This window comes from Passer domesticus, chromosome 3 (genome assembly GCF_036417665.1).
Source record: "Passer domesticus isolate bPasDom1 chromosome 3, bPasDom1.hap1, whole genome shotgun sequence".
NCBI classification, from domain to species: Eukaryota; Metazoa; Chordata; class Aves; order Passeriformes; family Passeridae; genus Passer; species Passer domesticus.
In genome coordinates, this window is record NC_087476.1 from 58,279,698 (window position 1) to 58,295,850 (window position 16,153).

The following is a 16,153-nucleotide window of genomic DNA, read 5'->3' on the forward strand; positions in this document are numbered from 1 at the left end:
TTAGCCAGTAATTTATTTCTTTTTTTAAGATAGTTGTGAGGGTCTGTAACCTGTTCTCTCTACTGTGATGTGGTTGTTTGTTTTGTTTTTAATTATTTTGCTGAAGGGTTGCCTTCACCTCAGTGGCTTTGGACTTGGCCTGTATTTTGGTGTGGCATTTCTGGGAGGTAGTAAATGTATTTTTCAGTTTTCCTAGGTAGGAACTCACATGTCATATTTAATGTATTCAATTTAATGTGCAAATACACTCTCTAACAAAGTTCTTTTAAAAATCCTAAACGATGTGAGTATTGCCTTCCATGGTAAACCTGGAGTGCCTCACCTACAAAGCTCTTTGCACTTCAGAGGAATTTGAATCAGAATTTACAAATGCAGTCTCTCCCTAGGATATGTGCTGCACTTGCTTCACTAAGTCATAAGACCTTTATCTCTGAGAACTGTTTGGGAAAATAACATATTCTTGAGAAAGTAAGTAGTCATTACTAAAGCTTTTTTACTGTCATCTTTCTTTCAGAAGCATCCATGTGGCATGTGGAGAGATGACAGTCCTAGAGAACAACTGACAATCCTGCCACAGAACCAGGAGCTTTATTCACTACCCTTTATTCTTGGATGTTAACATCTGTTCTTTTGAAGACCTCGCCTTGCCATTTTTGTTAAAAACCAATGCCTTTAATATTGGCTGTATCCATACCTGTGTTCCATTTGAAGGTTATTTGTCTCTGCCCAAAATAATCCATTAAGACTGGAGATGCACCACTGAGTGACTGGGCAGTCCACTAGAATTTTTGCCATGGTTATTACTGTCCCCTCATTTAATGTGTGTCCTGTCTGTCCAATTTCCTTGAATCCCTTCACTTGTCCCTGAATCTCCCTCCCTTCTTTAGCGTCTCCCTTACCCCTCACATCTTTCCTAGCTGCCTTGATCTGACCTGTGAATGGCTGTAGGTGCTACTCAGCTTGTGTGTGAGGGGGAAGAGGAGGGCTGACTGATGAGAACACACGAGACTTCTGGATACGTCTGTCAAACAGCAGGAACTGGATCACGCACAAATTGTTGAGCAGGGTGCTCAAGTTTGCTGCCTTTCAGTCCCATTCAGGTATCTCTGTCCATCTTTCAGTTGTATTTGTGCAGGACTGATTCAGTCAGAAATTATATCTACAGTGTAGCTTTGAAAGGAGATGGAAAATACCCTTCCTCTGTTCCAGACTTCACGTCTCAGGACTGGACTGTAATGTAATTGAATATTTATATGTATGTCTTAAACCCAGTTCTGATTTTAATGTAGAGCAATGATACTTCTGTACTGTTTAGGCATTCCTTTAAGTGAATATTGTAGAGTAGCCTGGAGAGGAAATTGATACTTATTGGAGCAGAAATTGATAACATGTAGTTTCCTATTTATTGTTCCAGGTTTTTCCCCCTGTAAAATCTCTCAAAAAATTTGGCTGTCTTGCTTTGAATATTTATATGTATATCCTAAACCCAGTTCTGATTTTAATGTAGAACTATGATATTTGTAATGACAAAAGGAGAGCTCTGACCTGACCCACTGCTCACTTCTACTTGCAGCCCTCCCTGGTTTCTGAGAACCCTCCAGACACCACCATTTCACCATCACCTTGTTCTTGTGCCACTGCCTTTGTATCTCGCCCCTCTCATTCCAAGCTCTGCCAATTTCTGGTCACTGTCCCATCCGGTGCAAAGCCTTTCCCTGCCCTATAATGTCTTAACATCTTTCCTACATACACACTTCCTTCTTTCCCAATCCCTGCCTGAACTGTTTTCCCACCACACCATTTTTTGAAATTCTCCCCACTCCTGACAATTTTGTCTTTTCTGAGGCAGGAGTAGGAAAGAGGAAAAAAGGGACTTGGTAATGAGTTCTGCCTTGAATTTCAAAAAGCTGATGAGATTTTTGGGGTACTGAGGTCTTAAAAAGCTTCATGAAAGGTGGATTGGATTGACAGCAGGTGAGACCGGAAAGGGCAGGGTGATGTAAAGATACTTAGAAGCCCCAAGACTGAGAGTCCTGGGATGTCTGTCCCCAACAGGAATTGGTCCTCTCCTTTGTTGTTTACGTTAAAATCGAACAAGGGGTACAAGTCAGTACTTTCAGCTCTGATTTCCAAAGTGAAGGTTACAGATCACACATTGTGAAACCAATGCCCATCAAGTTGAACAATAGCTCACTCATACCTGTATAGTAATTTATTTTAAAATCAATTTTAGTGTACAAATGCTCTTGTTATGGCAGGTGCTGGCCTCTCCTCGAGGCTGCACGTCCAGCAAGCGATGTGACTGATTGCACTGGTGTGATTGCACCATCTGGTGCTGCCCTGTGTGGAAGCATCAAAAGATTTTTCCTTACCTCAGAGCGAATTATATAAATATTTAAAGCCAAACAATGTGGTTTCAAACAATCCAGTCTATCTGTCCATTGTTAGCGGCAGCTTTCCCCCTTAGCTTTGGGCAATTCCAAAAACCTCAGTTGACTTCCACACGTTTAGATTGGCTTGCAAGGTAATGATGCTCTTAATAACACCTCACAAGTGCAAACTTGGCTGAATTTGTACAAATTGTATACCTATGTACTTTAAGCCATATTGCAATAACTGCAGCAGGTAAAACAAAATAACAAAAGCATGACCTGTGTAATCCTGATTCTTAAGTTTGTAGCTCCAAAGCTGTTAATAATATGTAAAGTTACTTCTTGTCTGAACCTCATTTAAATAAAGCTAGCTTTACCACAATGTAAATTGTCTGTTGGTAGTAATTGAGCAGGCAAGGGCTTTTAACTTGCCTGTTTTCCCCATTAATCCAGGGCCTAGGTAAGCAATGCAACAAACCTAACTATAAAACAAATAAAAAAACTTCTTTTTATAACTGACAGCTAAAAAACCTACTGCACCCAAAACCACACTAATGGTGCAGGGAGCATGGCTCCACAAAAAAATACTACTTTGTTCCAGTGTGTTGCTTTGAGCTCTGAAACTCTCCTTGAGACTGTGACTTCTGGCTTGTGCTTAAAAGCTTGAAGCTTTCTCTAATCCAATGTATTGGGTTACTAAATTTGATTTTGTGTTTTTAAGGTAGATTTCATTGATTAAATAAAATGCAACTACAAATTTGTTCTAACTTGTGTATGTGGTGAGTTTTTTTTCACCTTACTTAGTGTAAATTATTTTGTGATGTTTGCTTCATCTTCAGGGAGTTAGATTTGCTCCTGAGAATTCACATTCAGGTTTTGACGTGAATTACAGAAGCTAATTACAGAATTAAACTATGATTTGGCTCTTAAGTTTCAATAAAATATGCATATTTCAGAAGAAGTAAGAATAGGGTACTCCTGAAGACTGAAATACTTTAATTAAATTCAAGATAGAAAATGGCGTTCTGTGAGCCAGAATGAAAAATTATTAAATCACATGCCTTGCTGGTGTGACTTAGGTATAGAAAACTCCAACAAAGCAACAACATAAATGTCCACAAAACCTTTGTTACAGATTAGCAGATTAAGGGTCTTGGGCTCATAACTGGTATGTTTTAGGCTCCCCCACTTCTTCTTAGCAAGGGTGTACTAGGGCTTGGAGTCCAAGCTTCTTGCATCCCCAGGAAGTTTGTCTGCTGTTTCCTCTGGTAGGGTTGGTTTTTTTGGCAACAGCTCAAGTATCCTGCCTGTTAGCTCAGGCTATGGAAGCGGATCTGGCTTTCCCATGCAATCCAGAGCATATGGGAGGCAGCTGTGCTCACTGAGGAACCTGCACAGCTTGGATACAGCAAGTGCTTGGGGATGGGCAGGAGGTTTGCCAGAAGCAGAGAGGATTCCTGAGATGTTCTTGTCTGGATGCTGAGCGCTGGATGTTTGTCATTGGCAGCTGCCACATGGGAAGGGAGCAGGCCTGAGGAGGCTGGTGGCCTCACAAGGGAGGATGTGGCTTGGAATGAGCAGCAATGTGGAGCAGAAGGCCAGTGGAATTGGCAGCACAGGGTTTGGAGTTCTAATTTGGTGGGGGGAAGAATGATGTGATAAAGGAGGGGTGACTTTGCTCTGTGAACATTTTGAGATACTCCTGACAAGGTGGAAACAGCCACCACAATGCTAACACCTGGTACAGGGCTGGTGTCATCTCTAGTTGGGCACTACATGTCGTCTTTACAAAAGTAAGAATTTGACTCAGGGGTTTAGTGTCTGTTCTGCTGTCTGTTCTACTGTCTGTAAAGTTAGCACGTGTCTGTTCTGCTTCAACATCCTCTTGTAAAAATACTATCAACTTGTTAGAACAGGAAGAACAGTTTTAGGAAGCATCTCCTATTTGACACCCACTTCTAGAGCTTGATAAGGCTCTGTATAATCATAGAATGATTTGGGACAGGTGGGACCTTGAAGACCTTGTGGTTCCAGCTCCTTCTGCAATGGGCAGGGCCAGGAGTGATGATACGATGAAATGAGGGGAGCAGAAGTCTGATATGCCACAGGAGCTGTGCCCTGGGGATGATCTCTGTGTCAGCTTGACCCTGCCCTCATCATCTGTTCTGCAGATAGACCTCTGTCCCTCCTACAAGGACAGGAAGGATAACCAACACAACGCCTTTTCTCCCAGCAGCTAGACAAGAGGGAATTGTGGAAAACTGCAAAGCATTTGCAAACCAGTTGCTGCCCTGGAAGGCAGACATCCCATTAAGCCTTCAGGAAGCAGCCTGGGAGCAATCCCTGCCTTCTCCCCAGCAAAAATGTTCCTCTGGGGGGCTCTTCTGTGTCCCCTCAGCCTTGCAGTGCTATGGCCTCTCCCCTAGCCGAGCTAGCTGTCTCTGCTTTGTAAGCAGGTCCCTGGTGAACTTTTAAATTTATTTCAGGGAGATTTTCATGGGACAGTCCCAGAGGCAGCGTTACAGTCAGTGGTGCCTGTAATTTCTCATAAAAGCAGCTGTATGAAGCAGAAATCCTGACACACAACCACCTGGACTAGCCTGTCTCCCTTTCACCATTCCAGGGTAGCCATGAGGGTAACAAAAAGGCAGAGGTGATGCTCAGCCAGTGTTTGAGGGTAGTGTATGCCTAGGGCCAAAAAGGGGTAAAGTTTTCATGACTTCTTCACTAATGTAGAGGAGGCTGGTAAGTTATAGCTCCAAGGAAAGTCTGCTAGGTGAAGGTGGAGCAAGGGGGAAACATTATTTATTCAGAGGAAGTTTTCTTAGCCCAATTACATTTATTTTTAAATCTTCCAGATGTTTTCATTGTCATTTAATGAGCATGATTAAGAAGGTGAAGGACAGATATGACCTGTCCATTATTCTGGAGCTGACATGAACTCTTCTAAACTACAGTATTTGCTGAATAATCTTGAAAATAGCATTATTTTCTTTGGCGTAAGTCTCCCTGCTGGGAAAATGCTTTTATTGGATTTTTTGCATAATCTGTCTTGATCCTGCAATTGGATTCCAGCTCATACATCCTCTCTCCTCCCCACAGCAGAGCCAGTTAATGCCTTGCAGATGCAAGGGGGGAACCTGCATCAGTATGAATGATGTGGCAAAGGCTGGGCATGTTGCTTACAGTTCCCCATACAAAAGCATATTTAATTTAAACATTCCAAACAGACAATCCCCTTGAGCCATTATTGGCACCAGTTGGTAGAAGCAGGCTCTTATTCATTCTTGGCTCATATTAATCATGGCAGTATATTGACTATGTTGAAATTACTATTTGTTTTCTTTCACTCATGGGCAATAGTTGCTCATGAAGAGAACAGATACAATACTTCTTTCTGTAAATATCCCTGAAGTGTCTCAAGGCTCTGGATGTTCCTGTTAGTAGTTATTTATTTTTCCAATAGAAGAGGCATCATATTTTGTTATCTCTTTCCACTTGAGAGCTTGGATCACCTGGGTAGCATCAAACCTTGCAATCTAGCAGGTGAGATGGTTTTGCTTAAAACTTCTCAAAATCTGAAATATTAATGATTCCTTTCAGTTTTAACTAATGTACAGAGAGCACAGTGATGATGTGCTATGACAAAGCAACCTGCTATACTTCTATATTATACCACAGAAACCAGGAACCTTGGCATATCACTGGAAAAATAACACTTGAATTGTAAACTAAGAAAGGTAACAATTATTTTTTCCTATTGAGAGACAAAGTAAAATTAGCAGGAAAGTGGTGGTGGGTGGCACTGACAAGAAGCAGGGAAGCAGAAGAGCACAGCTGGAGGACTGCAGGAGCAGAGACCAACAAGCATCAAGTGATGTAAGATTGCTGCTACTGGAAACAGAATGTTTATTATGACAAACTCGGAATTAGGAGAAAAAATCAGAGAGGCTCCACAATCTGCAAATCCAAAAAAATATTTAAATGAGTTGAAAAAAAAGGAGTACTTTTATGGAACATGAATTTGTGACCTGTTTGCAGGAATGCAGATAATATGGCCACTGTGGCTTCTCAAGGATGAAGAGCTCTTTAAGAACGTGTTCGTACATACATATGAACATCTGAAGTAAGAGGTAAGCTTTAAAGATAAGCTCATAGCTGTAACATAACACTTACCAATGAACCAAAGATGGTGTGAAGCTAGTGCTTTCCTTTCTGCAAGAGGAAAGACAGGCAAGAGGACTTTTAAAAATTTGCTAGAAATAAAAAACACGAAAGTGTATGGTTAACTAATAATGATCTTTGAAGTGTAAAGCTCAATCTTCCTGCTCATTAACAATTTTCTTAAGGGAGACGCCAAAACCCTCTACCTGGCTTCTACTCTAAATACAGCACACAAACCAAAGTTTAGAAGGTTATGTTTGAATTTTAAATGGGCTAGACTGAAATATTAATGATTTCTCAGCTTAGAAGAGCCTTAAATAGACTGTCAAGTGAGCAGTGCTGAGGTTAGCCTGTTTTAATATTCTGGGGAAAAATCTGTAGCTCTTTCTAATTCTAATTGTGATCTCAAAATGTAACCAAATGATGAGCACAGGGTGTCCCTAAAGTGAGAAGATACTCTGGCTTTTAAGCATAGAGGAGGAAGACTAAACAGAGGGAGTATTACTGGTGATGCTTGGAGAATTAATATTTCTCAGCCCTTCCTAAGTTAGTGCTCTGGACTGGAGTACACATTTGTGTACTTTGTGTGTGCACACATGTGTGCATACGTGCACTGTCCCTCTGGCAAGGACGTGCTCAGGCTCTGTCCCCTCTCTGGACCTGGGGACAGGGAGCTTCAGCAGCTGCACTGAAGCTCAAACAATTGCTTCCCCTTGGCCTTGCACTTCCCTGGCGCAGCTGGAACACGGTGTGCAGGGACGTGCCGCTGTTTCCGCTGCGCTGAAGTTTCATCTGCCGATAAGCACCTGCTTATCAGCTCACGGGTCTCTCCTGGCAGCGCTGCTGCTGTGTGGGGAACACAAACTATCCTCTCGAGGTGTATTTTCCCTGGTGTACCTGCCCCTGCCAGCCTCGGAACTTGGCGCCTCTGAGTGCTCCGCAGCCCACCGTGGAAAAGGCTCTGCTCTCCGGGACGAGCCCGCTGCGGGACAGGGCTGCCGGAGTCCCTCCTGCGCCTTCCTTTGGCTTTCCAGTGCAGCCGCTGGGAGCGGGATGCTGCTGGGGGATGCTGCTCGGGATGCTGCCGGGGACGCTGCCCAAGGGATGCTGCCGGGGATGCTGCTGGGGATGCTGCTCGGGATGCTGCCCGGGATGCTGGGGGATGCTGCCGGGGATGCTGCCGGGAATGCTGTCCGGGATGCTGCCGGGGATGCTGCCGGGGATGCTGCCGGGGATGCTGGGGGATGCTGCCCGGCATGCTGCCCGGGATGCTGGGGGATGCTGCCGGGGATGCTGCCCGGGATGCTGCCCGGGATGCTGGGGGATGCTGCCGGGGATGCTGCCGGGAATGCTGTCCGGGATGCTGCCGGGGATGCTGCCGGGGATGCTGCCGGGGATGCTGGGGGATGCTGCCCGGCATGCTGCCCGGGATGCTGGGGGATGCTGCCGGGGATGCTGCCCGGGATGCTGCCCGGGATGCTGGGGGATGCTGCCGGGGATGCTGCCCGGAATGCTGTCCGGGATGCTGCCCGGGATGCTGCCGGGGATGCTGCCGGGGATGCTGCCGGGAATGCTGTCCGGGATGCTGTCCGGGATGCTGCCGGGGATGCTGCCGGGAATGCTGTCCGGGATGCTGCCGGGGATGCTGCCGGGGATGCTGCCGGGGATGCTGCCCGGGATGCTGGGGGATGCTGCCCGGGATGCTGCCCGGGATGCTGCCGGGTGCGCAGCGGCTGTCCCGCGGAGGGCCGGGCTGGCTGCGCTGGTGTGACAGCGCAGCACCATCTAGTGCTGTCCCTGCACACCGCCGCTGCGTGCTCGGCCGGGAGGAGGCTCAGCTGGGGCCTCTCTCACAAACAAACAGGAAAAATCGACCCAGGCTGCACCTTCCGTGTGCGTAGAACCATTATCTCCTGCTTCATAACATCCCCAAAGGTGGAGAAATCGATGTGGCAAAGGCAGAAACTTTTAGTTGTTGTTTTCCCAGCTAGCTGAAACTCCACCAGCTGTTGAAGAGTAAAAAGCAGGGCAGAGTGTTAGCTTGCATTAGCGATGTATATATGCACAAAACACACATGTGAAATGATGGGCTGCTTTAGCGGGCTCTGAAGAGAAAATGCAAGTTCAGTTCTGGATCACTGCTGATTTTGGAGCCTGAAAGTCTTCAGAGTGAGCTGCAAGCCTCAGGAAAGGTACAGACCGGGCTTCTGGGCTGGGAGTCAGGGTGACACCAGCTTACCCCAAAAGCCTTTGGCGGCAGATCCAGCAGAAACTGGGCTGCTGAGGCTCTCCTGCTTCCTGGGGTTATGGAGGGGACACCTGCATTGTGAGGCAAAGGAAGCTGAGTGAGCACTGGAGTCACTAGCCAAGGTTAAGTGTTAGTGCCTTCCAAGAGGTTCTTCAGCCTGTTTGCAGATACACCCAGTATGTACCACAAATGGTAAAAAACAGAGGAGAACCTCAATGAAAATAAAGGTAATGGAAAAGAAAAAGAGCCAGCCTGTGTCCAAGTAAAAAGGGGAAAGCAAACTGGGGAAATAGAGAAGCACCACTGAATATACGTGGTGGTGGAAAATGTACTTGGACAAAAAGCAAACTCTAAGTAATTTAAATGTACAGACAATACCTGTTTTACATCAATTGGCTGAATTTCCCTCTTCATAACAATCCCCTGGGATCCACACCCAGGGATGGTGGTGACAAAGTACAATTTAAAAAAAAGTAATGACCAAGGCAGAGCTTTTAGGGATGTGGTGTCTTAGGCACCTGCACGGCAAGTAGCAACTAACAGCAGATGGTGGAGGCCCCCAGCAGTTGCTGCCAAGCCACTCACTGCATCTGTGCCCAGTAAAGCTGATACAGTCACTCCTGTTAATGATGTATGGCACCTAACGGGAAATAAATGTTTTCCATGACCCCAGCACTGGGGGCAGATCAGATGAGGTTTGCTGTCATCTGTCAGGGTCTTCACTATATTTGTCTATTCCAAAGCTTAAACCCTGCTCCTAGCATTTGTATAGCTCATGCTGCATTGCCCGAAGAGCTGGAAATGTTAAAATTTCCACAAGAGGTCACTGTGAGGCAGTGCATCAGTGATGGAGGACGAGGCTGCTTCACAAAACCTGTAAAGACCATGGACACAAGAGCCCAGAGAGACTAAACAAGAGCCCAGTCACAAATTCATCTTTTGGAAAGTCAGGTGGACAGGTGGGAGACAAACAGTTGCTACATGAAATCCAAAAGTTATCCCTGTCCCAGAATAAGAAATTAATTATGTGCTGTGCCAGAGACTTTAGGAGGAGGCATATTCTAGGATTAAGTGTAATAATCTGACTACTCTGTAATTTACTAAGGAAAAATGCAATCTGGGAATGGACCCCACAACATAGAAGGCCCTAGTGCTGTTGAAGAAAACCATAAATGTGTTTCAGTCACTGGGATTCATCTGCCCTATGTGGCCCCCCTCAGTGTACATCCAGGTGGGAGAGAAGGGATATGGCTGCAGGCTGGAGATGGAGTGACTGCCTGGACACCTGCAATATCAAGCCACTTTGGGTTCCAAAGAGGATGTAAGAATGCAGTCATATGTAACAATTTGCTATAAAATAATTATGAAAAGAAAAAATATTTTGAAAAGGGAGCCAGAGATTATGATTTTAGAGGAAGATCATGAAGCTGGGCAGTGGGGTCATTGTGAAGGCAAGCGCACTTACCCTGTAATAAAGCTTTTTGAAAAGCAAAGAGCATGAGTGTTTATTTCTGTGGTAAGCATGGACTGCCTCACTTCCAAAGCTTTTTACACTTCAGTGAAATCTGCATCAGAAAAGGTGGTAGGTGTAGCTGCTCCCTAGACCATTTTCTGCGTTTGCTTAACTGAGACCTTCCTGTCTCCATCTCTAAGAACTGCTTGGGAAAATAAGACAATCTTGGGAGAGCAAGTTTTCATTAATAAAACTTTCATAATTCTCTTCTTTCTGTCAGATACCGATATACTCCAGATACACTGGTCATCCATGTGCCATTTGGAGAGATGCCAGTCTTGGAGAACAACTACCAAGGTTGTGGCAGAGTCAGGAGCTTTATCCATGAGGCTTCATTCAGGGATGCTGACAGTTATTCTTTGAAGACTTTACCTTTTTGTCATGGTCATAAAAAGCAATGCCTTTAATGTTCAGTGTAGCCACATATGTGTTCCATGCCATGGTCGGCACAACAGAGCCAAGATCATGGGAGATATCTCAACCCACTCCCCTCATGGAGGACATCAAGGATTTCTCTGCCTCCTTCTCCCTTTTCCTGTCATGAGACAGGACAGAAACAAGGGCGTGTCCTGCACATGCTCTCAAGTGAAAGGGAAAATTGAAGCTGGAATTAGAGAAGACTGAGTGAGAAGGGGAGAAAACCACATTCTCTTTAGTGGCTGCAGTGGTTAAAATACTTGTTTGGTGTCATTCCAGCTGAACAGGCAGTGTCCCACGCCTGCACTCTCCACCAGTGGTTACACTGACTTTCTACAGCCTCCTTCTTCCTCCAGCAGCTCTTTCTCAGCCCCATTCTGGTGAGAGGTTAGCACTCTGTTTCTCTCCCAACCCTAACCCTAATCCTTGTCCTGGTTCTGGCTAGGATAGAGTTAATTGCCTCCCTAGCAGCTGGTGCAGTGCCATGTGTTCTTACTCCGTGTGAGAACGATGTTGATAACACCGTGGTGATGTAGTTGTTGCTGAATAGTGGTTACCCCAAGTCAAGGACATTCCAGTTCCCTCTCTCTGCCAGTGAGGAGGAGCAGGAGGAGCTGAGGGGGAGCATGGCCAGGACAGGACCTGCTCTGAGAGCGCCGGGCTTGTGGCCCCCTTGACAGGCCCAGCATGGTTTCTGCAGCGAGTGACTTTGCCACCAAAGTCCCTGTCAGAGGCAGTGCCATTCCTGGACCTAAACATCGCTTCTGCACATCCTTGAATTCCCTGGGATCTCCTTTGGGTTCCCGAGAGCTGGAGCAACTCACCTGTGTAATCATCACACATTTCCTCCTGCAGGATAATACCAAGAAATGTATCTTCTTGGTCCCATCAGACACTGAAAAACAATTTTGCCACCCAGCTGGTAGGTTTTAAACACAGACTGAGGAACTGCCCTTGTCTATAGCACTTTGCAAGCTGGCACATCTGCAAAACCTCCTGCTTCACTTCAGGCAGAGCAGTTCAGCTCTGTCCAGGAGAGCTCCTGAAGCCTGGAGCGTCACTGCTTTGGAAACCCTGGTTATGCTCAGTGGCAGAGACATCAGTGCTAAGTGCCACTGTCATTGTATCTCTATTTCTCAGCTCTCAGAGCCATGTTTAATCACATTCCTTGACAGCAATAGGAAATAGATGTGCTCATTTCCTCATGCAAGAGTCACCACGGAGGTGTGGCTCTGCAAGGGAGTACCGCTACTGGCAGCTGCATGACAGAGCAAATAAATCCTCTTGGCAGCAGCAGCTGCACTTTTTTCCTCTCACCATGCAAAGCCTCAGCTCCTGTAAGCACTCTGAGGGAGCCCACCAGCATGGCCACATGTAGAGTAAACCATCAGCTCAGACTCCCTTGCAGTGGTATCTGAAGCAGGGAGATGTTTTCTATGGCATTGCAACACTAGATGAATTTCTCATTGATACAGGAGCTGATGACTTTTAATCTCTCTAGGTCAACTTCTTTTTGAAGCATAAAACATCTCCTTTAGGAGAAAGAGGTGCTATCTATGGCAGAGGGAAGGGTGGAAAAAGCATTAATACAGCCATCATTTCCAAATGCGTAGTATGCTCTTTTAAGACACAAATGCAAATCTCAAGCTGAGATTTCTGGCCCTTGAGCTAATGAGAACTGGAGGTAGTGCTCCCATTCCCTGGGACAAGTGTACCACTCTTCTAAGAGGAAATAGTTAATATAATGTAAAAGATCCCAAAGCAAAACAAAAAACCCAAACCCCACCCCCAAACAGGAAAGGTGGTGTCCTTACAGGCGTGATCACAACTTCACAGCTTAGCTGGCTGCTTCCTGAGTAACTGCTCAGCTCTTTCAGGCTCTCCCCATTTAGTTTGAGCTGCTGTTTCACCACGTTGGCTTTCCACTCTATGTGGCACAGCTCTGCACACAGATGAAAGCTGATTCATATTTCAGCTGATTTCTTCTGCTGATTTTTGGTTTTGCTTCACTTGCAGCAGATAAACTCAGAAAAAACTGGTGTCATTGTGGCCATTTGCTCTGAGACGTTTCCTATATGACAGGAGAGTGGTGCAGAGTAATACTTACATCCTTCAAGTCATGCCTGTAGCATGGTTTTTAAAAAATGAATATCATACTACAGTTTCATTTAAAAGGGCATGACAATTTTGAACCTTAATAAACTCAGTGAACAAGAATGAAGTTTCTACAAATGTTTTTTTTTTCAGTTCTTGTGCACAAATCAGGACTTGCTCTGGGTCCCATTCTGTTATCAGTATTGCAATAGTGACTCAAAATGAGATTAAAAAAAATTAATTCTGCATAAGAATGCAATCATATCAAATAACAAGATTATTATTATTATTGAACAATTATTACTCCATATTCTGTGTATACGTCTGTCTGTGTGCCAGCAGCTGGAGTGGTGCTGGTTTGGCCATGGGGCATCCCTTCCTTTCCTCAGCAGCTGCGCAGCTGCGTCACAGACTTTGAGTGACTATTTCACTTCACATCCTCTGAGCACTACTGTTGGGGTGGAAGGACCTGACATTCCACATTTTCCAGACTTTACCCTTTTACAGGACGCTCAGGAAAGGCCTGCTCCTGCTGGGTTGGGAAGTTCGTGCTGGCAGTATAACACCAACAGAGAGGCTGTGGCCAGTGTCCACGTTCAGGGCTGCCCTAAAGCCTGTGCTTGTCCTTACCTAGAGCTGCGTGTGCAGCAGAGCTCCAGATCGCTGCTGCATCTGGTGCCAGACTGGCTCAGGTCAGGATCCACAGCAGCTCTCGCTTGGCTCCTGCTCGGTGCTGCCAAGGCACAGCTCCTGCCGAGGCCCAGCCCTGCTGGCAGAAGTGCCCGTGGCTGCAGGAACAGCGGCACCTGCGCCTGCAGCCTGGCACAAGTGACTGCTTGGCAGTGTCTGATGAGCCTGGAAGTCTTTGGAGTTGTGGTGCATAGTTTATTTAGTTGTTCTCTTGCACTGGGTGACTGGGAATTTGCACAGAGTAGTTTTTATATTGCAGTGTATAGCTTATGTTATATCATGTGGTTTGTTATCCCTTTCCCCCATCACATGGCCTTTCCCTCACCCACCCCAGTACCCCCTGGTGGTCCCTCCTGGGTTATCCCTCCCCTCGCCACTCCTCACTGGTATCCCAGTGGCTGTGGAACTCTCCCTCTGTCCCCATCCCAGGGTATAAATGTCCCCTGCCACCAGGGAATGCCCTCTTTCTCCCAAGGGTTTGTCCACCTGGTGTGTTTCTTGGAATAAAGGAGAACATTTCCCACGTGGAGAGCGCTTCTCAATCTTTTACCTTTGTCTATGAATTATCCTGTGGGCAAGGGTCCATAGCTAGCCAGAGTGGACCCCAACAGCCCGGCAGAAAACACGATATTTCATGGAGTGAGCTGCAACAAGCCACAGGAAAGGTGTAGACCAGGCTTCCAAGTTGGGAGGCAGGGATACACCAGCTTACCCCAAAAGCCTTTGGCAGCACATCCAGCAGAAGCCAGGCTGCTGAGGTTCTCTGCTTCCTGGGGTGATGGAGGGGACACCTGCAGCGTGAGGCAAAGGAAGGATGAGCACCCTCACCACCAGCCAGGCAGCTCTTGTGCTCATAAGCATGTGCTTCAGTCAGTTCCTGAGTTAATGAGCATGTGAATTGTTGAAGCAACACAATGAAAAATCAGACTAATTAATGAAAAGTGGATTGAAGCCTGGCTTGACTTTTACCTGATAAGCTCATGAAATAAATCTTGATTGACAGAGTACATTGCTCTGTGAATATGAGAGGCCCAAATAAACAATGGCAATATATAAAATAATTCACTGCTGGAACTGGAATTGCACAAAAGAGTGGTAACAGAATAGAAAGTGCTTTAACCATATGGTTAAGAGATTAAGGATAGAAGGAAACAATGGATTTATCAGGAAGCTCCCTTAGAAAGTGTATGAGCTGCTTCAAAATGAGTCCTGACACTCAGCAGATTGGATACAGGCTGTGGGTCTGTGCTGAGGCATGCTGGAGTGCTGGGAACCTCCTCCACACTCCACAGAGCAGTACAGTAAGTGAACATTTGTGTTAACTTTAATTTTGTGGCTCTGCTTCTCCTCCAGTACAGTAAGTGAACATTTGTGTTAACTTTAATTTTGTGGCTCTGCTTCTCCTCCCTGAGCAGATTTCCTAAGGCTCCAGGAAGGCTTCAGCTTTGGCCAAGGCAATAGGCATGGACTGAATATGAGGAAGTCCTGCTGGCAGCTCCTTTGGCATTGAAACACTGGCACCTCAAGGAATGACAACAGTCACTGCCACCTGCTCCAAGGCCATGCTGAGCTCTTACATCTTGGCACACGTGACCTGTTCAAAATCATGGATGCACCAACATCACGGCACCAGGGCTGTGCTGCAGAGGAAATGTGTTATGTTCTTTCATCTAAATATGTCCTTCTTAATGGCAGACTTGATAGAAGCCCATATTTAAGGACAGTGAATTTCTCTTATTTCTAGAGATGATCACAGATAATTTGGCAAATACGTATTTATGGTGTTGCAAAAGATTGCTTGCTTCTCTCTGCTTTGTTCTACTTTCGGTATGAGTGGGATTTCATTAGCCAGTGACAATGGGCATTTTTCACAAACAAAAACAAGTGAACAAAATAAGAGCTGTAGAAATGGAAACATTCTGTCTCAGAGTAAGAGCTGGCAGTCAGCTTCCAACACCACTGGTAGTCTGTCACCTAGATTTTATTAACCAAAGTATGCTGCTGTAATTAACAGTGTAACATTTACAGTGTTGAAGTAGGAATCTAATGGGTTTTAAATTTTATTTTTTTAAAGTAAACCGATTACTCCTAATCATTCATAACTATGAAGTATCTTAAAACACTTGTTGACTTTTGGGAAGCAGTAAGAGAATCAATGATAGAACCCCAAAATTAACTTCCCTTATATGTGTTTACTTTTCAAGATTAAAAGGTGTGGAAACACAATCAAGGAAAATTACTTGAACTTGGTTAAGAATGAATCAGTTTGATCTTTAAGTCCTTGGGATAAGTATAGCTAAACAATTGCATTACTCTCCAAAAAGGCAAAATACCCAAACAGGTAATCCTCCAGTTAAGCAGATTGGGAAAAAAACATTCTGAGAGACTGTGATGCCAGCAGGTACCATAGTACCTGCTGTAAAAGATGTTGCAAGGCCAAAGAAATTATTTAAAGTAAACAGAATGAAATTGGTTTCTTTTTTTTTTTTCCTCTTGCAACTGACAACTTTTTGTGACTGAGACTGTTATTTTATGGGATTTGGAGCTGAAGAGCCAGCCAGATTTTTTAAACACCAAGACAGCAACTGAAGGCTCTGCAGTGTAAACAGGAGCACAATTTTAAGTATTCAATGTTTGTAATACAAGCATCTTCTG

The 16,153-nt window shown here is 45.2% G+C and overlaps 1 protein-coding gene across 2 annotated transcripts in view; it reads left to right on the forward strand.

Annotated features, from left to right (window-relative positions):
* AKAP12 (A-kinase anchoring protein 12) overlaps positions 1-3,139 on the forward strand; it is a 29,832-nt gene extending 26,693 nt beyond the window's left edge. For both annotated transcript variants that reach the window (XM_064413319.1, XM_064413320.1), the window contains one exon: positions 515-3,139. The gene's annotated coding sequence lies outside the window, so the exon portion shown is untranslated. The remainder of the gene's footprint in view (positions 1-514) is intronic.
* Positions 3,140-16,153: the final 13,014 nt, after the last annotated feature.